The following is a 25,608-nucleotide window of genomic DNA, read 5'->3' as shown; positions in this document are numbered from 1 at the left end:
TTACGACAGGCCCATATTCAGTCAAACATTATGAATGCAAAATCAGTAATCAAATTGATTTCGTTGAAAGCAGAATTAGTTTTCCATTTGATTCAACAGTGTAAAATTTTGCTCTCATTTTTGCTGTGTTAACCGTTAAGTCAACCAAAATGAGATCAAATGGAGTATTCAAAATAAGTTACATCATAACAGCAAATTCTGATTTCAATTTGATCTCTTACTTTGCTCCGGTACACATGCAATTCTCGCAAAAATTTTCACCACATGGCGCTAGTAAACGTGTACAATTCTCGCGTATGTTAATCTCGAGATTCTGAACAGGTAGAAAATTACTATCTTCGAAAAAGTTGTGCATGATGTCAATGTCTATTGCTTGGTGCACAATAGTTCAGAATTTTCACACTACGTGGCGTTAGTATACACGCGAAATTCTCGGATGTAAATTATCTCGAGATTCTGATCAGATAGATTTTGCTAGTGAACAGTAGTTCAAAATTTTCTCACTACGAAGCGCTAGAACACACGTGAAATTCTCGCATGTGGTTTGTTTCGAGATCCTGACCAGATAGAAAGTTACTGTCTACAACAAAGTTGTTCAGGAGGTCAAAGCCTTTTTGGCTGGTGAACAAGAGTTTACCTTGTTTAGATCAAAACAAGTTTTTTGATGAATACTCGTTGGTTTCAGATCGAATGGTAAGTCAGCAACAAAATCACAATGGAAAACTTATGTGTGTTGTACAAAGTACAACAGCGCGAGTAACGGAGGGTTAAAAACAGCACTCTCGCCTTTCGTTCCTCACTCAGCAGCGTAAACCCCTACCACTTAGAAATTATCGCCGACCTCGGTAATTTTTACCGAAATCTGAATAGCTGAACTGTTCGGTAAAATTTATGCAATTCAATTCAATTGCTTTTCAGCTACTTTGGAACTAAATATCCACTAAAATGACAAGATTTGATCATTTAAACAAGGTTGAACATGTTTTAAAATTATTTTCAAATTCAATAGCCTTCAAAATGAAGGTCAAAGTTTTACCGAACATTCAGCTGTTCTGATTTCGGTAAAATTTACCGAACACGGAACCAAAATCTTAGTGTTTATCAACCATAAAACACACTCTAGCTGCTCCAACTAGAGGAATCTCAGCAGAGAAAAAAGGCAATTTGACAATTCGGTCACCTTTGAATTGTTCAATTTCAGTTGATCAATTTGCAATTTGTCGTAAATTTTGTATTTGGAACTTTAAACTTAAAATTACATAGGGGAATTTACGTAATCTCGTCCGTTTAAGCAGCGTCCACGCTTCTATTAGCATTTTCTCAGCGTTGCGAACACATACACACTTAATTCAGATCACCGAAGTCGGTAGGAATTTAACGGGTTTTTGAACAGCAGAACAACTCGGTAAAATTTTCAAATGACTGTTACACGTGAGAAATCAAGAAAATTTATAAATTTTATTTTTCATCAATAAATGGGGTAAACTGAACAACTTTTGTACGAGTTCGGGATATTTTTTTTAATAATTGGAATTTTCACTGATTTTTAAACTTTTACCGAACAGTTCTGTAGTTCAAAATTTACCGAACGACGGAGGCCTGGATTAGTGTGTATGACGTGTTTCTTTGTTTACATTTACTTGCTGCTTGCTTGCTCTATCTATTTCCATCGACAGATTTGTCCAAACCGGTTTGAGCACGTTTTTACAACACTTCAAACTTCCCAGGTTAGTGTGACCAGGGCGTCACAGTATCAGCTTCAATCGACCAAATCGATGCGACGAAGAGACTGCTGGCTTTCTTTTTCTGTTAAAGTTGAACAGCTTCGCAGCATTCTAGAACCTCAGTCGGCGTGCACAAACAAATGTTCAATCGCTTGTCTCTCTTTCTCCCGTCGCTCCATTGGTCTTCCTTTCAAGCTTCGTTGAAACGGATGAGCGAAAGAGCGCTCGACTTTGATAGTTTTCTCTTTCATGAAACACATCAACAGAGGTTTCATGAAGTATATGACGGAAAATGAAATAACACATTTAAAGCATTTCTCACGTGAAAACACGTGAAGATTACACGTTATATTTTTAATTTATCTTCCATCCATATATTTATCTAAAAAAAAAGATCAAAAACGGGACATAACGCATTTTAAACAAATTGAAAGATCGGTGATAGAGTTTTCGTGAAAGGGGATCGAAAGCCATAATGAGGTTCGTTTAACTAGAAAATCGACGTTAGTTACATTGAAAGCGATGAGCAAAGCAACGACGAGAAGTTCCACAGCCAGCCTTTCCTTCTAAGCGTCCTGCTTTTTTATTTTCGTTTCTTGCTGATAGTCTAGCTAGGCGTTATAGAAATGAAGCGTCGAACACGTATGTATGAGAGAAACAAAACACGAGTTCATTTTAGAGCTTCGAAAATGTAGGGCCCTGAGTGTGACTAAAGGGTGATACGGTCAAAATTTGGTCAAGGGAAAACGCGTGTAAATCGGTGAAATCGTTTATTTAAAAAATCAAATTAAATTTCTTTTTCAAGTTCAATTAGTATAAAATTCAGGAAAAATATTCAGTTAGGCTTCCGCTTTTCCAAATCCGAATTGCCGGGCCTTACGCTTGACCCCTGCCATCAGATTTTGTACAGCCACCTTGTCCACCTTCTTCGCCGCAGAAAGCCAGTTTGCCTTGAACTGCTGCTCGCCCTTAGCAGTTTTTTTGGTCTTCTTTAGGTTCCGCTTGACAATAGCCCAGTATTTCTCAATTGGGCGGAGCTCTGGCGTGTTGGGAGGGTTCTTGTCCTTGGGAACCACCTGCACGTTGTTGGCGGCGTACCACTCCATGGCCTTTTTACCGTAATGGCAAGATGCCAAATCCGGCCAAAACAGTACGGAACAACCGTGTTTCTTCAGGAAAGGCAGCAGACGTTTATTCAAACACTCTTTCACGTAAATTTCTTGGTTGACAGTTCCGGAAGCTATGAAAATGCTGCTTTTCAAGCCACAGGTACAGATGGCTTGCCAAACCAGATATTTCTTTGCGAACTTTGACAGTTTCATGTGCTTGAAAACATCTGCTACCTTTCCCCTTCCTTTTGCCGTATAAAACTCCTGTCCCGGAAGCTACTTGTAGTCGGCTTTGACGTAGGTTTCGTCGTCCATTACCACGCAGTCAAACTTCGTCAGCATCGTCGTGTACAGCCTCCGGGATCGCGCTTTGGCCGTCGTATTTTGTTTATCATCGCGATTTGGAGTCACTACCTTCTTGTAAGTCGATAGTCCGGCTCGTTTTTTTGCTCGATGCACGGTTGTAGACGATACACCCAGCTTATTTGCGGCATCTCGGAGAGAGAGGTTAGGGTTTTGCTTGAAACTACCGGCAACTCTCTTTGTCGTCTCAGCGGCTTCCGGTTTTCGATTTCCCCCCGATCCAGACTTCCTGGCTGTCGACAAACGTTCCCCAAACACTTTAATTACATTTGTAACGGTTGATTTGGCAACTTTTAGCAATTTTGCCAACTTTGCGTGCGAGTAGCTCGGATTTTCGCGATGCGCGAGCAAAATTTTGATACGCTGCTCTTCTTGCTTGGACGGCAGTTTGACAACTGAAGACTGAATTCCAAAATCAAAATAGGAGCAACATTCTACACACACACACCTTCAAAATGAGGGGTGTTCAGGTTTTTTAAATGCAAAATTGAAAGAAATACGTCAAGTTGATATTGACCAAATTTTGACCGTATCACCCTTTATTGTGACAACCACTTTTTCCACCTTTTCATATGCGTGTTAAGCATCTGTATATGTATGTATTTCCTAAGATGCAACACAGTCAGGTGAATTTTCACTTAAATTTGACTGTTGGGGCAGGTTCATGATTTCCGTTAAAAATTTAACCGTCGGGAAAATCAAATGTGCACTGTAACTATGCTGAGTGGGGGTGTGAGCATCGGCTAACACTCCAGTTGATTCTTGCACTGAACTTTTAGGTTTGCGACTAACCGCCACTAGGAGTCACTTCTTCTTTTGAAAGGAAACACTTTGCAACTTGGATTTGGATTTATTAAGTTTTAACTTGGGATACACTTTAGGTCTGGTTTTTTGGATAGCTCAATTTGGAATGATTTATTACTAATGATTCAATTAACTCTTAACCTAATTTGCTACTACTACTAACGTAATTAATTTTCATTCTACTTATTTCCAGTACTACTACCATAGAGGTAACTCTAAGACTAGAAGGTCCTGAAATAACGTGCTCAACTTTTTGGCTCAGCTCTGGTACTCTCTTCGGTCCCGAGCTAACGATTCACCCCTCAAAACATAGGAAAAACCAATAACCCTTCATTTTATCTGTCAAACTTTCATAGCGAGTCAAAACAAACATTGCGTAGTACTAGAATTTCGACTAGAATGGGATACGTTAATCGTTTGCTTGGGACCAATAGGCTAGTCAAGTAGTGAGCCAATTTAAAATCGTTAGTTTCGTATTGATTGTTGCTACTACATTTGTATAGCACTCATTTGTAGTACCAGAATGGTGGGTTCGGCGCGAATCTATAAAATAGATTTGGAAGCCTGAAGATTAAGAAATTAAGAGTATTTTATGGAAGCACGAAGTAAATTAGCATAAAATTATGCAATCTCGTTGAACTATGTAAACATTCAATCCAGTTTGACAGGAGGTAGAACAGTTGAAATTAGGAATTTCCGGTGGCGGCGATGTTTGTTCTGAGAACAAACATCGCCGCCACCTGAAATTCCTAATTTCAACTGTTCTACCTCCTGTCAAACTGGATTGAATGTTTACATAGTTCAACGAGATTGCATAATCTTATGCTAATTTACTTCGTGCTTCCATAAAATACTCTTAATTTCTTAATCTTCAGGCTCAATGTCGTCGTAGGGAAGTAGGCAAACCTTGGTGATCGGTCTTCGGATGATTCCCTTGCTGTTGCGAAGTGTAACGACGCGGATCAGTCCGTCGCTCCCTGGATGTGCTTCGGTGATTCGTGCCAGCGGCCATCGAACGGGTGGAAGGAATTCATCGACGACGATAACCATTTTTTCGGTTTGGAAAGCATAGTTCGGTGTTGTTCGCTTACCTTCTTTTTGCAGTTCCTGTAGATAATCCGTCCGCCACAGATGCCAGAATGTTTGAACTCGTTCCTGAAGCTTCTGATAATGATCGAGTCGATTGAGAGGAACCACAGTGACATCAGCTTCGGGCAGAGCAGAGAGCGAAGATCCAAGGAAATGAGCTGGAGTAAGAATTGCCAAATCGTCCGGGTTTTCAGTCATCGGGGTAAGAGGCCTCGAATTCATACAAGCCTCGATCTGCGTTAAGTGAACCCTACACGATTGCTTTTATTGACAATAATCGTATTGTCAATACATTCTATATTGACGTCAATACATCGAGATTGACAATATTTCTGAACTCACATCACCAATAGTATTGTCAATAATTCCCCTTCGCGTCAATATATTGATGCGTGTGGGGTTTGCTTTAGGATTGTTGACATGTCCTCAAAAGAAAGAGTGATGTTCCCAAGTTATCGGTATAGGTGTTTCTTCGCTGTTTTAACAGCCGCTTCCCATAGCCCACCGAAATGTGGGGCTCTCGGCGGTATCATGTGCCACTGGATCCCGTCTGTCGCGCAGAATGTAGCAATTTCTCCGGATGATTGCTCACGGTGCAGTAGTTGGTGGAGTTGTTGCAGTTCGTTTCGTGCCCCTTCGAAATTCTTTCCGTTGTCGGAGTATATGTGGGTCGGACGTCCACGGCGTGATATGAATCGCCGTAGAGCGGCAAGGAATGCGACATTAGAGAGGTTGCTAACTAGTTCTATGTGAACCGCTTTCGTTGCAAAGCAAACAAATATGCTGACGTATGCTCTGATTGTCGATGCTCTTTTGTGGGGTGGTTTTAGATACACCGGTCCAACATAGTCGATGCCAGTGACGGTGAAAGGTCGACTCGGTGTGATCCTTCGGTGTGGTAGCTGCCCTGTTTGTTGTGTGGCTGGCGTAGGAGATGCGCGCGTGCATCGAAAACAGTTGCGCATAATGCTGTTCATCAATCGTCGCCCGTTAATTGGCCAATATTCTTGTCGCATTGTTGCTAACGTTACACGGCCGCCACCGTGCAACAGTTTGAGGTAGTAATCGGTAGCAACAGAACGTGTGAACGGATGGAAACTGGGGAGTAGGATGGGGTGCTTGGTAAGGTAAGGCTGCTCAGAAAGATTTAGTCTGCCTCCGACTCGGAGAATGCCATAAGAATCGAGGAATGGACTCAACAAGCGCAAAGTTGATCGTTTGGAAACTGGGTTCCCTGCTCTCAAACTCCTGATTTCTTCGGTGAACGAATCCTCCTGGGCCAATTTTACAAGTTATAGGCGAGACTGCGATAATTCTTCCACGGTGAGTATGCTGCTGCTTGCTGGTCGATCAGATGACTCTCGCTGCTGACATGCGTTGATGAACCGTAAGCAGTACGCTGTTACACGTTGCAGTCGCTGGTACGATGATATACGCTGGAATATTTCGTTCACGGCGGGTATGTTCTGAAGGGCCGCCACCGTTACTCGTCGTTCCAAAATCTCATCAGAGGTTTTCAACTCTATTGTTGACGTTGGCCACTTTCCCTGTGAGAGACGAAGCCAATATGGACCGTTATGCCACAGATCACTCCCTAAAAACTCATCCACTTTCATTCCTCTCGTTATCAGGTCGGCCGGGTTCTGGATTCCTGCAATATGGTTCCACTGCGATCCTTGGGTGGTGGTTTGGATTTCGAACACACGATTAGCGATGAAAGTTTTCCAAACGTGTGGCGAAAGTTCCAACCGTGGTATCGATAGGCGTTTAAGTGGAGCGACTCTGGATTTTGCGGAGAGCAGCTGGACGTGTACTTGGCCATTGGGTAAAGTTGATCTGGCGTAAGTGCATGCACCGTAAGCTTGCTCGGATGCATCAGCAAAGGTGTGGAGTTGCACAGTAGCGTTAGAGAGAAACACACATCGGCTTACTGCGTAGGAGGATAGCTTCGGCAAATCGGAGCAATAAGCTATCCACTGGTCATCCCATCCACATGGGTGTAGCCATAACTCTTGCAGGAGCATCTTAGCACGAATAACGACTGGAGCGGTAAGGCCGAGGGGATCGAAATGCTTGGAAACATTGGATAAAATGGAACGTTTTGTTGGATGAATTTTGTTTTCGATGGGAGTGGAGTCAAACCGAAGTTGGTCGGTTCGGGGTACCCAACTGACACCAAGAGCTTTGATTGGTTTCTCGGGATCGAGTTTCAGGAAAGCTTGAGTTTCAACTTGGGACGGATCGAGATCTTCCAAAACTTGCGGGTTACTCGAGGACCATTTTCGTAGCTTAAATCCACCTTTCGCCAGTAATTCGTCCAGTTCTTTCCTAGTCTGGATTGCTTCTTCGATGGTTTGGGTGCCTCCTATGTAATCGTCGACATAGAAGTTCTTGAGCAATGCGGGTCCTCCTAGTGGATAATTCTGCCCTTCGTCTTCGTAAAGTTGCTTGAGGGTACGAGTGGCGAGAAATGATGAAGATGCCAAACCGTAGGTCACCGTAAGCAGTTCACATATTTCGATGGGACCACCAAGGACAAAGCGCCAGAATATTCTCTGCAGGGTAGTGTCTTTAGGATCGACTAAAATTTGGCGGTACATTTTTTCAATGTCTGCGACAAGTGCAATTGGGTACTTGCGGAAACGAAGGATGAGGGCGAGTAGTTCGTCTTGCACTACCGGCCCTACCAAGAGAGCATCATTCAAGGAGTATCCAGATGATGAATGTATCGATCCATTGAACACAACGCGCACTTTCGTTGTCGTGCTTGATTCCTTCACGACAGGGTGGTGAGGAATGTAGAATGCCTGAGAAGGCTCGGGCTCGCTGCTTGGAACGATTCGTAAGTGGCCCAAGGATTGGTATTCGGAAAGGAAATCTTGGTCACGGCACCAAAATGTTGGGGCAGGTTCGTGATTTCCGTTAAAAATTTAACCGTCGGGAAAATCAAATGTGCACTGTAACTATGCTGAGTGGGGGTGTGAGCATCGGCTAACACTCCGATTGATTCTTGCACCGAACTTTTAGGTTTGCGACTAACCGCCACTAGGAGTCACTTCTTCTTTTGAAAGGAAACACTTTGCAACTTGGATTTGGATTTATTAAGTTTTACTTGGGATACACTTTAGGTCTGGTTTTTTGGATAGCTCAATTTGGAATGATTTATTACTAATAATTCAATTAACTCTTAACCTAATTTGCTACTACTACTAACGTAATTAATTTTTATTCTACTTATTTCCAGTACTACTACATTTGTATAGCACTCATTTGTAGTACCAGAATGGTGGGTTCGGCGCGAATCTATAAAATAGATTTGGAAACTGGTTGAGAACAAACATTGACAGATGATTTTATTTTTTCAAAAAAACCTGCTTTTGTACCAGACTTATTTCTGATAGACCTGGAATCAATTTTGACAAGTGTCAATTTCGAAATGTCAAATTAAAGTCAAAATTCACCAGGTCAGTGACAAGGCCTATACCAACAACAGCGTTTAACAGCAGGCAGCATGTCCCGGGCTCAAATCGGTTATTTTGCTGTGCTGAGCCCGCTGTCACGGTATAAAATGTTGCCTACATGTGCTGAAATTCACTTAAATTTGACACTTCGAAAATAAATTAAAATATTCGAAAAACCCGCTTATGTCGATCGTCCGATGTTCGAGAATGTGTTTGTCAAAATTGATTCCTGGTCGGTCAGAAATAAGTCTGATACAATAAAAGGTTTATTTGAAAATTTTCCACCTGTTAAATTTAAGTGAAAATTCGCCAAATGGAACACAGCCTAAGTAAAAGTATGAGCATCTGTCAAAATTTGTTCCAATCGAACCCTCAAAATGCACTCGATTGGAACAACTTTTTTTTTCATTTTTGTGGTGACAATCGTCTATACTTTTACTAAAGTGCTTTAATCAAACCTGATACAGCATCTGCATTCCTTTCTTTCATGCCATGACACAATGACAAAGCGATAGCATTCGCACCCCACCTACTTATGATGTTCCATATTTGATCACAATAGACGCCCTCAGCCAAGCAGTAGAATCCATGGTGCTGTCGTCTGAGAATTTTCCTGAACCCCATTTCCAGTTTGCATGAGTAGCACATTTAGGCCACGTAGGTACAGAGCAAGTATTGAGTTCCTGCCTGATGAGAGGTGATGCCACTTTGATAAATTAGTAAATAGAGTTATTTATATGCAACACTCTTCCGCATCTACCAGGCCCGACTCATGGTGACGATGATGCTGAGTATCACATATCATCGTCATCTTAGATAGCATCAAGGAAGAGCTTTCGATGATACTCTGGTGTTAACAAATTTGTTTGTACTTGAGGTCGTCGTCGGCGTCGTCGGTGAGTGTCATTTTTTTCTTGAAAAGGTCACGTGTCTGGTTCACACTTCACGTCGCCAGCAGAGTGTCTTGTTTTGTTGTTATTGTGCAGAGCTTTTGGAAACATGAGGGGGACGGAGGGAAGAACAATGTCATGCACCGTTTGAAAAACAGTGCTTCACAATGGCGAAACACAGCATCTTATTGTTGGATTATTGTAAGAGCGGTGTTCATTTGGCACCTTTTTGAATTTTACCACGATCGGATAATTGGTTCCAGAGATATGATGAAAACACCTCAAATGTTGTCCACCGTTTTCTTCGAATTGAATCCATAGTGAATTTCTTTGATGTTCTGCCAACTTTGGGAAAAATTCCAAAACTTGAACAACTGTCACCCCGCAGCGCTTCTATGTCATCTACTCAAAACTAACTTTCCACACATTTTCCCGTAGCGTTCTCTTGTCAGCGGTCCTTCGATAGTTTCGAAGAGAAGTTTCCTATTTCAAGAAAGGCAAAAGTTGTACGTACCTACTCGCACCCCTTCTCCATATGCACGGGAAAAAGTTGTTTAGTCGAGTTCTCCGAAAAGCACAAACATGCAGACTTGCTTCTGTTCTTGTAGCAGTCGGCGAAAAGTGCGATGATCTTCTATTCAAGCAACATATGCTTCACAGGCATCGTCAGAATGGCTGGTTGCTGTAATTGTTTGTTGATTGTTGTTATTTTCCCACACGTGTGACACGTGCGATTCAGATGCTGAGAGGTGGCAAAACTTTCCAGAAGTGAGCTCGTGTAGCAATATGACGCACAGGAAACTTTACCCATACATCCAACTCGCTGATGACGGAGAGTTGCCGTCGTGATTGTGTGGCACATTGAAGTGTGGATTGTATTTGAATTCAATTTTCTTCTTTTAAATTTTCGTCTTTTTCGTGTTTTTTGTTGCTTTATCGAAATCATTGGTATATTTGCTGTTTCTGCTAGATATGACGAAAATGGGTGCTTATGCCAAAGTTGTTTTTGCTATTTCTGATCATTCATTTCTGAATTATAAAATTGCAGTGATATATGTGATTACCGTGTTGAAGCTTACGGCAGCTTTTCAAACTGAACCGCAGCAAGTCGCCCCTATCATGACGAGCAGCACTAGCCCATAAAAAGCCATTTCCCATGATTAACTACCGCATTTCCTAGACAGCCAGCGGGCAATCTGATCGCCAGTGTGCGCCATCATGCATCGTTATTCGAGTTGCACCATAAAACTTTCCGAACAAAGTTTAATTTGATCCCCGTTGGGCAAGCGCTGGTGGTTGTAGAATGGTTACAGAAAGTGTTGCACTGCACCTCGCGTTGTACTCTGTTGTGTAGATGGTTGATCTAGTTTCATGCTGCGTGTACGTAATACTCTGTGCTGAACTTTTTAGTTCACTTTAACTAAATACAAAGCCACACATGCAAGGCGGCTGCAACAACCACAACACAGCCAGTTTGCTAAAGCCCTGTTGTAAAGCTTCGTAGGGCGTTTTAGCAGAAGCCCAGGAAGTGTTCACCGTAAACATTTGATGCTTGGGGAAATGCATGAGACCACAAGCAACTAGGTTCGAAAAAATGTTAAGTTATATTTGACACATCAAGTGGGAACAATTCGAAAACACCAATTGCAAATTGATTAATTGCAATTTGACCAATTTAAAAAGGACCAATTGCAATTTGACCAATTTAAAATGGACCCATTTCAAATAGACCAATTGAAAATTGACTCATTGCTAATTGATAAAAGGCCACCAATTGCAAATTGACGTACGGCAAATTGACCGATTGCAATTTGACCAATCGTAAATAGACCAATTGCAAATTGATCAATTACAAATTGAACAACTGCAAATCGACCAATTGCAAATTGACCATTTGCAAATTGACCAATTACAAATTGAACAACTTGAACAATTGCAAATCCATCGACTGAAAATTAAAGTACGACACATTTGCAAATTGACCAAACGCAAATTGAACAATTGTAAATTGACCAATTGCAAGTTGACCATTTGCAAATTGATCAAAGGCAAATTAACCAATGCAAATTTGATATTGATCCAACTGCAAATTGACCAATTGCAAATTGACCATTTGCAAATTGACCAATAACAAATAGACCAATTTCAAATCGACCAATTGCAAATTTATCGACTGAAAATTAAAGTACGGCACATTTGCAAATTGAACAAAGGCAAATTGAACAATTGTAAATGGACCAATTGCAAGTTGACCAATTGCCTGTTGACCAATTGCAAGTTGACCAATTGCAAGTGGACCAATTGCAAGTTGACCAATTGCAAGTTGACCAATTGCAAATTGATGAAAGGTAAATTGACCGAAGGCAAATTAACCAAGGGCAAATTGACCAATTCCAGCTTTACTTATTGAAAACTGACCAATTGCTAATGGACCAACTGAAAATTGATCAAAGGCAAATCAACCAATTGCACATTCATCAGCTGAAAATTGACGTGCAGAAAATTGACCAATTGCAAAATGACCAAATTAACCAATTTCAAATTAATCAATTGCTAATTGCAAATTGCAAATAACCAATTGCAAATTGACTAACTGCAAGTAAACCAAATGTAAATTTACATTGTAACTAACCCAATTGAAAATTGACCAATTGCAAATTGATCGAAGGCAACCAATTGCAAATTAAACAGCTGCAAATTGACGTCCGGGAAATTGACCAATTGCAAATTAAACTTTTTACAACTGACCAATAACAAATAGACCAATTGCAAATCGACCCATAGCAAATTTATCAGCTGAAAATTAAAGTACGGCACATTGACCAATTACAAATTGACCAATTGCAAATTGACCAATTGCAAATTGACCAATTGCAAATTGACCCATTGCAAATTGACCAATTGCAAATTGACCAATTGCAAATTGACCAATTGCAAATTGACCAATTCCAAATTGACCAATTCCAAATTGACCAATTGCAAATTGATCAATTGCAAATTGACCAATTACAAATTGACCAACTGCAAATTGACCAATTGCAAATTGACCAATTGCAAATTAACCAATTGCAAATTGACCAATTGCAAATTGACCAATTGCAAATTGACCAATTGCAACTTGACCAATTGCAAATTGACCAATTGCAAATTGACCAATTGCAAATTGACCAATTGCAAATTGACAAATTCCAAATTGACCAATTCCAAATTGACCAATTGCAAATTGATCAATTGCAAATTGACCAATTGCAAATTGACCAATTGCAAATTGACCAATTGCAAATTGACCAATTGCAAATTGACCAATTGAAAATTGACCAATTGAAAATTGACCAATTGAAAATTGACCAATTGAAAATTGACCAATTGCAAATTGACCAATTGCAAATTGACCTACTGCAAATTGACCAATTGCAAATTGACCAATTGCAAATTGACCAATTGCAAATTGACCAATTGCAAATTGATCAATTGCAAATTGACCAATAGCGGCGCCGGTGGTGTAGTGGTAAGCGTGATTGCCTCTCACCCCAGCAGGCCTGGGTTCAATCCCAGTCGGCGCCGCCGGGATGTTCTGAGGCATAACATCTCTGATCACGCCTTCCTTAGGAAGGGAAGTAAAGCCGTTGGTCCCCGGTTCATGAGTTGATGGGTCGATAGGTAGGGTCCAGGTGTGGGAGCTGCCTTCCTGGCGTCGGTAGCATTGGTGCTCAGCACGGAAAACAAGATCGACGGAAAACAAATCCAAGGAAAAAAAAAAAAAAAAAAATTGACCAATTGCAAATTGACCAATTGCAAATTGACCAATTGCAAATTGACCAATTGCAAATTGACCAATTGCAAATTGACCAATTGCAAATTGACCAATTGCAAATTGACCAATTGCAAATTGACCAACTGCAAATTGACTAATTGCAAATTGACCAATTGTAAATTGACCAATTGCAAATTGACCAATTGAAAATTGACCAATTTCAAATTGATTAATTGCAAATTGACCAATTGCAAATTGACCAATTGCAAATTGACCAATTGTAAATTGACCAATTGCAAATTTACCAATTGCAAATTGACCAATTGCAAATTGACCAACTGCAAATTGACCAATTGCAAATTGACCAATTGCAAATTGATCAATTGCAAATTGACCAATTGCAAATTGACCAATTGCAAATTGACCAATTGCAAATTGACCAATTGCAAATTGACCAATTGCAAATTGACCAATTGCAAATTGACCAATTGCAAATTGACCAATTGCAAATTGACCAATTGCAAATTGACCAATTGCAAATTGACCAATTGCAAATGGACCAATTTCAAATTGACCAATTGCAAATTGACCAATTGCAAATTGACCAATTGCAAATTGACCAATTGCAAATTGACCAATTGCAAATTGACCAATTGCAAATTGACCAATTGCAAATTGACCAATTGCAAATTGACCAATTACAAATTGACCAATTACAAATTGACTAATTGCAAATAGACCAATTGCAAATTGACCAATTGCAAGTTGACCAATTGCAAATTGACCAATTGCAAATTGAACAATTCCAAATTGACCAATTGCAAATTGACCAATTGCAAATCGACCAATTGCAAATTGACCAATTGCAAATTGACCAATTGCAAGTTGACCAATTGCAAATTGACCAATTGCAAATTGAACAATTTCAAATTGACCAATTGCAAATTGACCAATTGCAAATTGACCAATTGCAAATTGACCAATTGCAAATTGACCAATTTCAAATTGACCAATTTCAAATTGATTAATTGCAAATTGACCAATTGCAAATTGACCAATTGCAAATTGACCAATTGCAAATTGACCAATTGCAAATTGACCAATTGCAAATTGACCAATTGCAAATTGACCAATTGCAAGTTGACCAATTGCAAATTGACCAATTGCAAATTGAACAATTTCAAATTGACCAATTGCAAATTGACCAATTGCAAATTGACCAATTGCAAATTGATCAATTGCAAATTGACCAATTGCAAATTGACCAATTGCAAATTGACCAATTGCAAATTGACCAATTGCAAATTGACCAATTGCAAATTGACCAATTGCAAATTGACCAATTGCAAATTGACCAATTGCAAATTGACCAATTGCAAATGGACCAATTTCAAATTGACCAATTGCAAATTGACCAATTGCAAATTGACCAATTGCAAATTGACCAATTGCAAATTGACCAATTGCAAATTGACCATTTGCAAATTCACCAAAGGCAAATTGACCAATTGCAAATTGACCAATTGCAAATTGACCAATTGCAAATTGACCAATTGCAAATTGACCAATTGCAAATTGACCAATTGCAAATTGACCCATTGCAAATTGACCAATTTCAAATTGAACAATTGCAAATTTACTTATTGAAAATTGATAGTTGACCAACTACAAATTGATCAAAGGAAAATCGACCAATTGCAAATTTATCAGCTGCAATTGACGTACGGCAAATTGGCAAATTGCAAAATGCTGCAATTGGTCACTGACCAATTTCAAAATGACCAATTGCAAATTGAACAATTTCAAATTGACCAATTACCAATCAATTTTAAATCCACCAATTGCAAATTGACCAATTGCAAATTGCCCAATTGCAAATTGCCCAATAACAAATTGAACAACTGCAAATTGACCAATTTCAAATTGAACAATTGCAAATTGACAAAGACCAATGGACCAATTGCAAATTGACCAATTGAAAATAGACCAATTGAAAAATGACCAATTGAAAATTGACCAATTGAAAATTGACCAATTGAAAATTGACCAATTGAAAATTGACCAATTGAAAATTGACCAATTGAAAATTGACCAATTGAAAATTGACCAATTGAAAATTGACCAATTGAAAATTGACCAATTGAAAATTGACCAATTGAAAACTGACCAATTGAAAATTGACCAATTGAAAATTGACCAATTGAAAATTGACCAATTGAAAATTGACCAATTGAAAATTGACCAATTGAAATCTGACCAATTGAAAATTGACCAATTGAAAATTGACCAATTGAAAATTGACCAATTGCAAATTGACCAATTGAAAATTGACAACTGAAAATTGACCAATTGAAAATTGACCAATTGAAAATTGACCAATTGAAAATTGACCAATTGAAAATTGACCAATTGAAAATTGACCAATTGAAAATTGACCAATTGAAAATTGACCAATTGAAAATTGACCAACTGAAAATTGACCAATTGAAAATTGACCAATTGAAAATTGACCAATTGAAAATTGACCAATTGAAAATTGACCAATTGAAAATTGATCAATTGAAAATTGACCAATTGAAAATTGACCAATCAAAAATTGACCAACCGAAAATTGACCAATTGAAAATTGACCAATTTTAAATTGACCTTTTGCAAAATGAACCATTGCAAATTGAAAATTTTCCAAATAGTGAAGAACACCATTGGATTACACTTCCCAACATGAATAGCGAAGCCCTCCATTGGTGGTTTTGTGGAGGCACTGGATGTCAATCCCGCTGAGATGGAAGCAACATATCAGATTGAAGAGGAGAAGGTGGTTTTCATTAAGTTCAAATGCTGTATACATTGCTGTATAACCCGGAGCAATTGAGGTACTCATGTTCAAAACGTTCGGGCTAACGATCTTCCACCCGAGGTGCCGGATCGGGATATATCGTTGGTGCTGGGGAAATAGGAAAGGGTTAAGCTTGTCCTCCGGGAGAAGTTTCCATGACTTGCGCACAGGTGTGAGAGGTGTTTATATGGACATGGAGAAGGAAATTTCATCAACGCTTCATTTTCTCAATCGGAAAGGGAACCAAATTCTGTGACGGGACTTTCTCCAAACATCAGGAAAGACCTAGAACCTTTTCCTTGAAATTCCCAAAGCTTCCAAATCAAATCCTGAAGTTCTAAGAATTATGCTGAATTTCGACAATACTTCCTGAGCTTCTGAGAAAAATCCTGAATTTCTAAGAAATTCACTGAGTTTCTACGATTTTTAAGTTAATTTAATTAAAAAAAATCCCAGCACTTCAATGAAGTATTCACAAGGCTTCCACAAAGTTCTCATAAGTCCTATGAAATTTGCTGGACTCCTAGAAAGTTCCATATTTTTTTTTTAATTGTAAGTCTTAAGAAGTTAAGGAGTCTTACGAAGTTATTTTCTGTTTTAAGAAGTGCCCTGAAGCTAGAAGAAGAACTTTCATTAGGTTTGTTGACTCCCACTTGGACTCCCAGTTATACATAGTTTTCCAGAACCACCCAAAATTTCTTCAAAATTGTCTAAAGCTCTACGAATTCAGGGCTGAACCTTGATGTCCTCTGAATATCTAAAATTTTAAAAATCTATAGTAGTTAATGAAATAACCCTGAACGTCAACGAAATTTCCGAATATCTGCAAAATTCGCAAAATTTCTCTTAAGTTCGCTTTTGTTCAACAATGTCTACAAGCTCTACAAAGTTCTCTGAACTTATACAAAACTTGCTGAAGTTCTCCAACATTCGCTGAAGTTCTATGAAGTTTACAGAGTTTTACAAAGTTTTCTGAGCTTTTACAAAGTTAGTTGTTTTTTTTATAAAATTTGTTGCACTTCTTGAAAGTTTCCAGAGCTTTTACAAAGTTCAATTAATGAAGAGCTTTGGGTGGGTTGGTTTGTTTCCTTTCAATTCCTTTATAATATTTTATCTTTTGACAAATACGCGTATTTCTTCTACTACTTGCGGACTTCATCAGTGCCAAGTACTCAACACCACTGAAGAATCCATCTTTTATCTACGAGTTATATACTAATAAATAGGTACTAAAAATCAGCAGGTATCCACTACCATGTCACAATTTACCTAAACAGGTACCTAAATTCAGTCTCCAACAGGTAGATGCATGCAATTAATGCCTATGAAGTTTTCAAAAGTTCCACGATGTTTCTTGAAGAACCATGAAGTTCCTTGAAATTCTACAACGCTCCTCTTACTTTCAAGAAGGTCTTACAAATAGAATGATGTTCTCTTAACTGTCACGAATTTCTGTTGATTTCTAACATTTCCTCCACCCGGAAATTTTGAAGACATCTCGTCGATATCGTTGAAGATTTTTTCTAAATGAACCTAGGCTGATGAGCTCTCGCTTTACTTCAGAGTAAACAGGTGTTATAGTAAAAATTTGTTATGATATCTCTTTCTCATCAAGACTAGCCTTATGGAATGTGATGAGGGAATCGTAAAAGTTAAAGAGCCAGGACGATGGACGCAGAATAGACAGAAATCGGTACTAAGGCTATTTTCCACTTAAAAAATAGCCTTAGTACCGATTTCTGTCTATAATTAAAATCAATTTTCCTGGACAATTTGGAGAATGGATTTTACCTTATATTTCATATGTGTTTGAGAAGCTGTTTAAACTAAACTGAAAATGAACTGTTAAAAATTAAACATGCTCCGAAATTGAACAGCTCAAGAACAGTTCAAAATTTAAAATTTAAAATTCAAAACCAAAATATCATAATATTTGACGCCCAGCAGTTAGCTGTGTACCATCGCGTCTTATCAATAATCTCTAGCAAATGAACCATCAACAAACAACCAACTCCACACGCCACGCGCCGTCAAACACTACTATCCATTGTTTCGAGCGGCAGCGTCATCACAAACAAAGTTATACTACACGCACCCTCGTTACCATTGGAACAATCTACTGACGATGACAACGAAGATCTAATTTCCCCACCAGCCATTGAAACTACCAGTGTCAACAATACATACATACACCAGCACACCACAAACGACGATATCGGAGTGCGAATCTTGGCAACACGCTTGCCACGCGGTCCCATCAGCATCGTTACCATTTCAACTTCCCTCAAACAACGGCCTGCACGGACTGGGTTTTGCGTCCCGAGCCAATGAATCGAGCGAGCGAATGATAAATGGAAACCCAAGCGACTGGAAGTGGATTCAATTAATCTGATACCTCAGATACCTCACTTCGACCTAGTAGAAGTACATCGCGATAGGGGCTATGTTTTCAATGAATTAGAAATGCAAAGGACTCACCGTCTTCATCCGAGAGCAGACTCACATCCTGCCGCGACGAGGAGTTGACACCCATTCTGCTTTGCAATTTGGTTACCCTTACGCAATGATTTATGTTCGTATTTTACACTTAATGCCCGCACAATAATTGAGCTGTAACAGATTCACTTAGGGCATTTGAAATAACATCCATCACGACCGAATGCAATTCTTTTGCGAAGTAAATCTGTAAAAAAAAGAGGGAAAAAATGAAACTGTCAGATTTGATACAAAACTTAACTACTATGATTATGAATAATCCTCAGCTCAAATAATTACACCAAGCCTGACAACTCTGCCCAGGGTTCAAGCTTGAACCCAAGACCATGCTGGAGGTGGCTGGGTTCGATTCACGGTCCGGTCTATACAATTTTGGTTGGAAAATTTCTCGACTTCCCTGGACAGAAGAGTAGGTATGATTGTACTTGCCACACAATTGTATTATTGCAAAAATGGTACAGGCTCAGAACCCGAGCAAAGTCGGTTAACAAAATGAAAGCAAATCGATATTAAAGATTGCAGTTCCTATCATAATGAATACTCATTTTGATTACAATTGTCACGACATTAGTCTGATATCATATTGTGCTTTCATTATGCAGTCCAGACATTTTAAATGAAAGCAACTTAACTTGAAGTTCTGCTGTTAACGTCTTGTTTAAAATTTAAGTTAAGCTTATCTGTCGTTGAACTAACGGTTATTGTTTAATTGTTTTGTTTAACACATTTTAGGTCATTCGTAACCAACCCGAGGTGACATTTGAGCTCAAGTCTTTCAGCGTGAGAAGCTTAGATGCTAACCATTTACACCAGGCCCGTATTCAGTCAAACATTATGAATGCAAAATCAGTAATCAAATTGATTTCATTGAAAGCAGGATTAGTTTTCCGTTTGATTCAACAGTGTAAAATTTTGCTCTCATTTTTGATGTGTTAACCGTTAAGTCAACCAAAATGAGATCAAATGGAGTATTCAAAATAAGTTACATCATAACAGCAAATTCTGATTTCAATTTGATCTCTAACTTTGCTCGGGAAAGCTCTCAATTAACAACTGTGGAAGTGCTAAAAGAACACTAAGTTGAGAGCCGGCGTAGAGTCCCAATGGGGACGTAGTAAAGCCAAAGAAGAAGAAGAACAATAATGTAAATGTTAGCTGCTTAAAAAGTCAAATGAAATAAAGTAAAAACATTGATCTGAATTTTCCATTGTCAACATCAAGCTAACGAATCAAAATACAACGACATATAGGTATTAAATGTTCATGATGGTCGACTTGAAACGTACATATCCACATCTACTGCACCGACTGGGGCTGACTGCAATCCTGCAGGGACCGAACCTTGTGAAAACAAAATATCAGTATCATCATCAGGGCACGTGCTCAAATCACATGACACCGGCAGTGTGTCGTATCGTCCGATACGTCATCACAGCGCATGCATACATGTACGTTGTGTGTGTAAAGTGAAAAGGAGCTGCCCGAGCGGCGGGTGCCCATGATCGAACATAGATAACAACTACAAAAATAAACGTTATCGTCGTCCCGTGTAGCCTCTGGACGTGCTGCACCCATCAGCGATACGAGACATGAGATTGTTATCTCTTCTGCTGGTGGAATAGAAACAAACAACGGATTGGATTTTGTAACGTCGGAAAATGACATCAAGGAATTGAAGGACTATCTACGATGACGATTGAGTTCAGATATGTTTAATCTGAATTTGTAATTTGTGATTTGTGATGTAAAAACCAACCTCCGCAAGCATGATAAATATTTTAAAGCTTATCGTCAATAACTGGGTATTGCGGATTTAATCAATATATGCTTGTCAACTAGGAGTTAATGTGAACTGAGCAATTCTCTACAGATTGACGAATTTTTTAATTTTTTTTTAATTGGTCGGCTCCGATTTTGATGAAAATTTGCACAGTTGTTCTTTTTTAGTAAAGATGCCAATTTGTGTTATCAGTTCTTCAAATTGAATCACGACTACTTTTCTAACAGGGCCTGTGTAAAAATAGTACTAATGAGTTAAAAAATTTATATTGCTGAAACGCTTTGTTCGATTAATTTGGTGTATTGAGCAAAGTTGTAGATATTATTTTGGCAATAATGTTAAAAATATACACTGTAAAAAAATTCGTTTGTTTCAATGAAAAAAAATATATTTCTTATTAAAAAAATTAATTTCTCAAAAAGTACATTTTTTCGTTTTCGTTTTAAGCCTCATTGAAGCTCATAATGTTTGCTACAAACTGGCAAAGTTTGGTGATGGTAAACTCAAAAACAGTTATGATTTTTTGAAAATTTTACGATTTTTACATTTACATTAAAAACACATGTTTTTCAACCGTGTATATTTTTTCAAGAATTGCATTTTAATTTTGCACAACTTTCTCGAAGACACCAATGCAATCAAGCAAGCCGTTTTTGCAATATACATATGTTTATTGCATTAGTGTTTTTATACACAGGCCCTATTGAAAAGTTAGGATTCATTACATCTGATACCATGAAAAGGTATCGTTAGTAACAAAACTAAAAAATTCATTTGATGAATATTGAGCTAGAACTAAATAAAAGAGAAATGATGCTCAAACTAGCGATTAATTTTCTTTTTTATTCATTGTCTTCAATTTTGCATAGTTGTATCAGTGATCTTAACGGTAATAAGTCAAATACTCAACACTGTAGTAGTGAACACCAAAAACATCTGTCTGTACCTAATGTAGAAATTATACCTATCGATCTGATACTTAAATGAGTTTGAATGGTGAAAACAAGCAGTTGATCACAAAGATTGCATTTTACCGCATACATCTTAAAAAGTTATCATAGGAAATAAGTATAACACCATTTGGTTAAAAGGTAAGCATAACCTTCAGTTGTATTTCAATGAAATTTGCTCTGTGTGATGGCAAACAGTGTAGTTCAATTTGTTGTGCAGTGAAAATATTATTTTTAATTATGTGTGAAATTGTGTTGTGTGCCGCGATTGATTAATTGCAACGCGTGCCCAATTGTATTTGATAACAGGATAAGTAGGAGAACAGGTTACAAAAGTAGCCGTTCTCGTAAAATTTTGCTTATTCTTCGATCCCCCCGGCGCACTGAAAGGAAGCAATTGCTTTCCTATAGTAGCTGCGGCGGTGAAATCGATATTTAATTGTCTCTTCTGTACCCTGTGTATTGTTGCATGCAGCGTCTGTTGACTGTGTTTAGGTAGAAATGGAATGTCCAAAATGCGAGTCGGGGGTAATGGCAAGCGATCTGCCGTTAACCTGTAGTGGTAAGTGTTCTCGTGTGTTCCACATGAGATGCACTACACTTACTAGGAGTACGGCAAAGGTTGTCATGGAGAATGTTAATCTCCTATACAAGTGTGACGATTGTCTGTCTAGTTGTGACGAGCCGAGTGATTCTATCTCGCATGTTAGAAATATTGAGGAAGAAGTGAAAAGAATATCTTCTATTTCGGCCTCGATCACAAACATGCGAGATCAGATTGCTGCTCAAATTGATAACGCGTTGAAGACCGGTATGGAAGCTATCCGTTTAAATGTAAATGGTACCCTGAAGGAAGCCGTTGGCGGACTTGAAATATTATTAAATGAAAAATTGGAAAATATGACTAGTTCATTTTCGAGAATTATTGCGGACAAAAATTTAGTTACAATGAATAATAGCAGTGGATCTGGGCCGATTCCCTCTGAAGCGGGTCAAATCCCCGATGGTAATAGTAATAGTCATGACGAAGAGAATTCTACTAATGATAAAGTTAAATGTAGTTTCGCTGACGCTTTGAAAAACGGACAAGGGGACAGTAAAAGTAAGGATATCAGTAAAAATAAAGTAGAAAATGATAAAAGTAAGTTTGAAAGTAAAAAACTGAACAACCGTAAGGCTCGCCCGGTCATTGTGATTAAACCTAAAGAGTCCAAACAAGACTGCGAGGAAACTCGCAAGTTTTTGAAAACAAACCTGGGTCCAAAAACACACAAAATCAGTAACTTTAGAAACGGGAAAGATGGCTCCATTATTGTTGAGTGTGTAACAGGATACAATGTAAATGAGGTGAAAAAGGGCATTGAAAGCAATTTGGGTGAAAACTACAACGCTGTTGTTCCCACATCGGTGCCAATGTTAAAAGTGGTGGACATGAGCGATCAGTATTCCTCCGATGTCTTCATTGACTTCTTAAAAAGTCAAAATGAAGACATCGCAATTAATGATGTAAAAGTAGTTAACATGTTTGAAAATCCACGCTTCACTTACAACAAGTTTAGTGTTGTGATTGAAGTCGATATCGAGACGTATAAATGTTTGTTATGTGCGAAAAAAGTAAATGTAGGGTTTGATCGGTGCTCGATAGTTCCCGCGATTAATGTTTTGCGATGCTTCAGATGTGGAGAATTTGGGCACAAAAGCACGGATTGCAAAAATTGCGAACGATGCTCTAGATGCAGCAAACAACATAGCACCTCTAAGTGTACGTCAACTGTATTGAAATGCGTTAATGGTTTAAAAACTAATAAGGAGCGTAAATTAAATCTGGACGTCAACCACGCAGCATTTAGTTCTAATTGTTTTGTGTATAAAAAACTATATGATCAGAAAAAAAGCAGCTTACATTTCAATAAATAGCAACCAAGTTCCAGTAGTAATGTGAATAAATTAGAGATTTTATATTTGAATATTGCGGGGTTATCTACAAACTACGTAACATTACGTCAGATTGTAGAAGAAAATCGTCCACTTTTGGTTTTGTTAGCAGAAACACATATTGTAGAAATTGAATCTTTTGATCAGTATAGCATTCCGGGATATAAAGCTGCTGCTTGTTTGTCACATTCGAGGCACACTGGCGGTGTTGCTATTTATGTCAAAGAATCAGTTCAATTCAATATTCGCCAAAACGAAGTTATTGATGGCAATTGGTTCTTAGGCATTACAGTTGAACGTGGCATGAAGATGGGTAATTATGGTGTTTTGTATCATTCTCCCAGTTCAAGTAATCAGCGTTTTATTGAAATTTTAGAGAACTGGTTCGAGACATTTTTAGATTCTAGTAAATTAAATATACTTGCGGGTGATTTTAACATTAATTGGCATGATACTAGCAATTCGAACCATCTGAAGCAATTAGCTGATTTCTTTAATTTAAAACAATTAGTAAGTGAATGTACGCGTATTTCCCGGCACAGTAGAACTTTGATTGACCATGTTTATTCTAATTTTGATTCTGTCAGTTCAGTTACTCAAGCTGATTTGAAAATAACCGATCATGAAACTTTAGTAATTAATTTCTTAGACAGTGTTAACGATAACGATAATTTTGTAAAATTGAAGTGCTGGAGGAAATATTCGAAGCAAGCTGTTTCGAATCTTGTTGAGAGAAGCGTGGATTTTCCATTAGTTACCGGAACTTTAGATGAAGATGCAGCTGTTCTTACTAACGTTTTGAAAACTTGTACCAATAAATTAGTTGAACAAAATTTTTTTTCTTTGAAAAACTCGAACAGCTGGTACAATTTGGATCTTTTGCGTCTTAAACGTAAGAGGGACAAATGGTACAAAAAGTTTTGTAGATCTAATAGTGATAATCATTGGAATAGATACACGGTCGTGCGTAATAAATATTCACAATCGATTAAGAAAACTCGATGTGAATATATTCAGAGGAAAATTGATCAACATCAAAACAACAGCAAAGAGTTATGGAAAATTTTGAAATTTTTGATGAAGCCTAGTAATTGTAAATCGCGGACCATAACTTTTGATGGCATATTAGAACAGTCAGATAAAGTAATTAATTAATTAATTTAGCTTTATTTAGGAGGCTTTCAGCCTTAGGCTGGTTCGCCTCCGAAGTCAGATAAAGTAATTGCTTCTAAGTTTAATGACTATTTCGTCGAGAGCGTTTCACTGATCAATCAATCTATTGAACTGATCAATGAACCGGACGAAATAAAACAGCCGATTAATAGTAATTGTAGATTTAATGGTTTTCACCCAATTACATTAGATGAACTTAAAAATATTTGCTTTTCATTAGGAAAAACGGCTGAAGTAGATAATGTTAATGCTAGAGTTATTCAAGATTGCTTTCATGTCATTCGACACACTCTGCGGGACCTTATTAATCAATCATTGCAATCTGGGCACGTGCCGCATATTTGGAAAGAATCTTTAGTTGTTCCTATACAAAAAAGTTGCTGGGACGATTAAAGCCGAAGAGTTTCGTCCCATCAACATGTTGCACACATTAGAGAAAATTTTGGAACTTGTTGTAAAGGGCCAGCTGTTAGAATATTTAAATAGTAACTGTTTGTTGATACCGGAACAATCGGGATACCGGGAAGGCCATTCTTGTGAAACCGCGTTAAACTTAGTGTTAGCTAAATGGAAAGAAAATTTGGAGCATAAAGATACGATTGTTGCTGTGTTTTTGGATCTAAAACGCGCTTTTGAGACAATTTCTAGGCCCTTATTGTTGAGAACAATCAAGCGCTTTGGAATTTCGGGTTCTGCATACAAATGGTTTGAAAGCTATTTATCTGACAGAACACAAAGGACTGTTTTTAATGATTTTGTATCTTGTCCCGTTGACAATGACCTTGGAGTGCCTCAGGGAAGTGTATTAGGGCCCCTTTTATTTATTATGTATATTAATGACATGCGACGAGTTTTACGGTTTTGTGATATTAATCTTTTTGCTGACGATACTGTGTTATTCATTGCAGCTAAAGATTTAGAAGAAGCCGTTTCACGCTTGAATGAAGATTTGCGTTCTCTAAGTAGATGGTTGAAGTATAAACAATTGAAATTGAATATAAGTAAAACTAAATTCATGGTAATTTCGCGGAATCGTGTAGATGATGATGTCTCTGTTGTTATTGATGATGAGTCACTTAATCGCGTTCAGGAAATTAAATATCTTGGCGTGATTATTGATGACAAACTCAAGTTCAATTCTCATATTGACAATGTCATCAAGAAAATTGCCAAGAAGTATGGAATCCTATGTCGCTTGAAAAACGATTTAACTATTGGTAGTAAAATACAGTTATACAAATCAA

General features: G+C 38.2%; 1 long non-coding RNA gene across 2 annotated transcripts in view; it reads right to left on the bottom strand.

Annotated features, from left to right (window-relative positions):
* The window catches only part of LOC135708067 (uncharacterized), a 72,275-nt gene that overhangs the window by 14,586 nt on the left and 32,081 nt on the right, over positions 1 to 25,608 (bottom strand). For both annotated transcript variants that reach the window (XR_010518279.1, XR_010518280.1), the window contains exon 2: positions 18,509 to 18,713. This is a non-coding gene — a long non-coding RNA (uncharacterized LOC135708067). The remainder of the gene's footprint in view (positions 1 to 18,508; positions 18,714 to 25,608) is intronic.

Source organism: Ochlerotatus camptorhynchus, unplaced genomic scaffold (assembly GCF_037179485.1).
Source record: "Ochlerotatus camptorhynchus isolate MF236.1 unplaced genomic scaffold, CSIRO-AGI_Acam_v1.1 ptg000325l, whole genome shotgun sequence".
In the NCBI taxonomy this organism is placed as follows: Eukaryota; Metazoa; Arthropoda; class Insecta; order Diptera; family Culicidae; genus Ochlerotatus; species Ochlerotatus camptorhynchus.
This window is presented reverse-complemented; position numbering and strand designations above follow the sequence as displayed.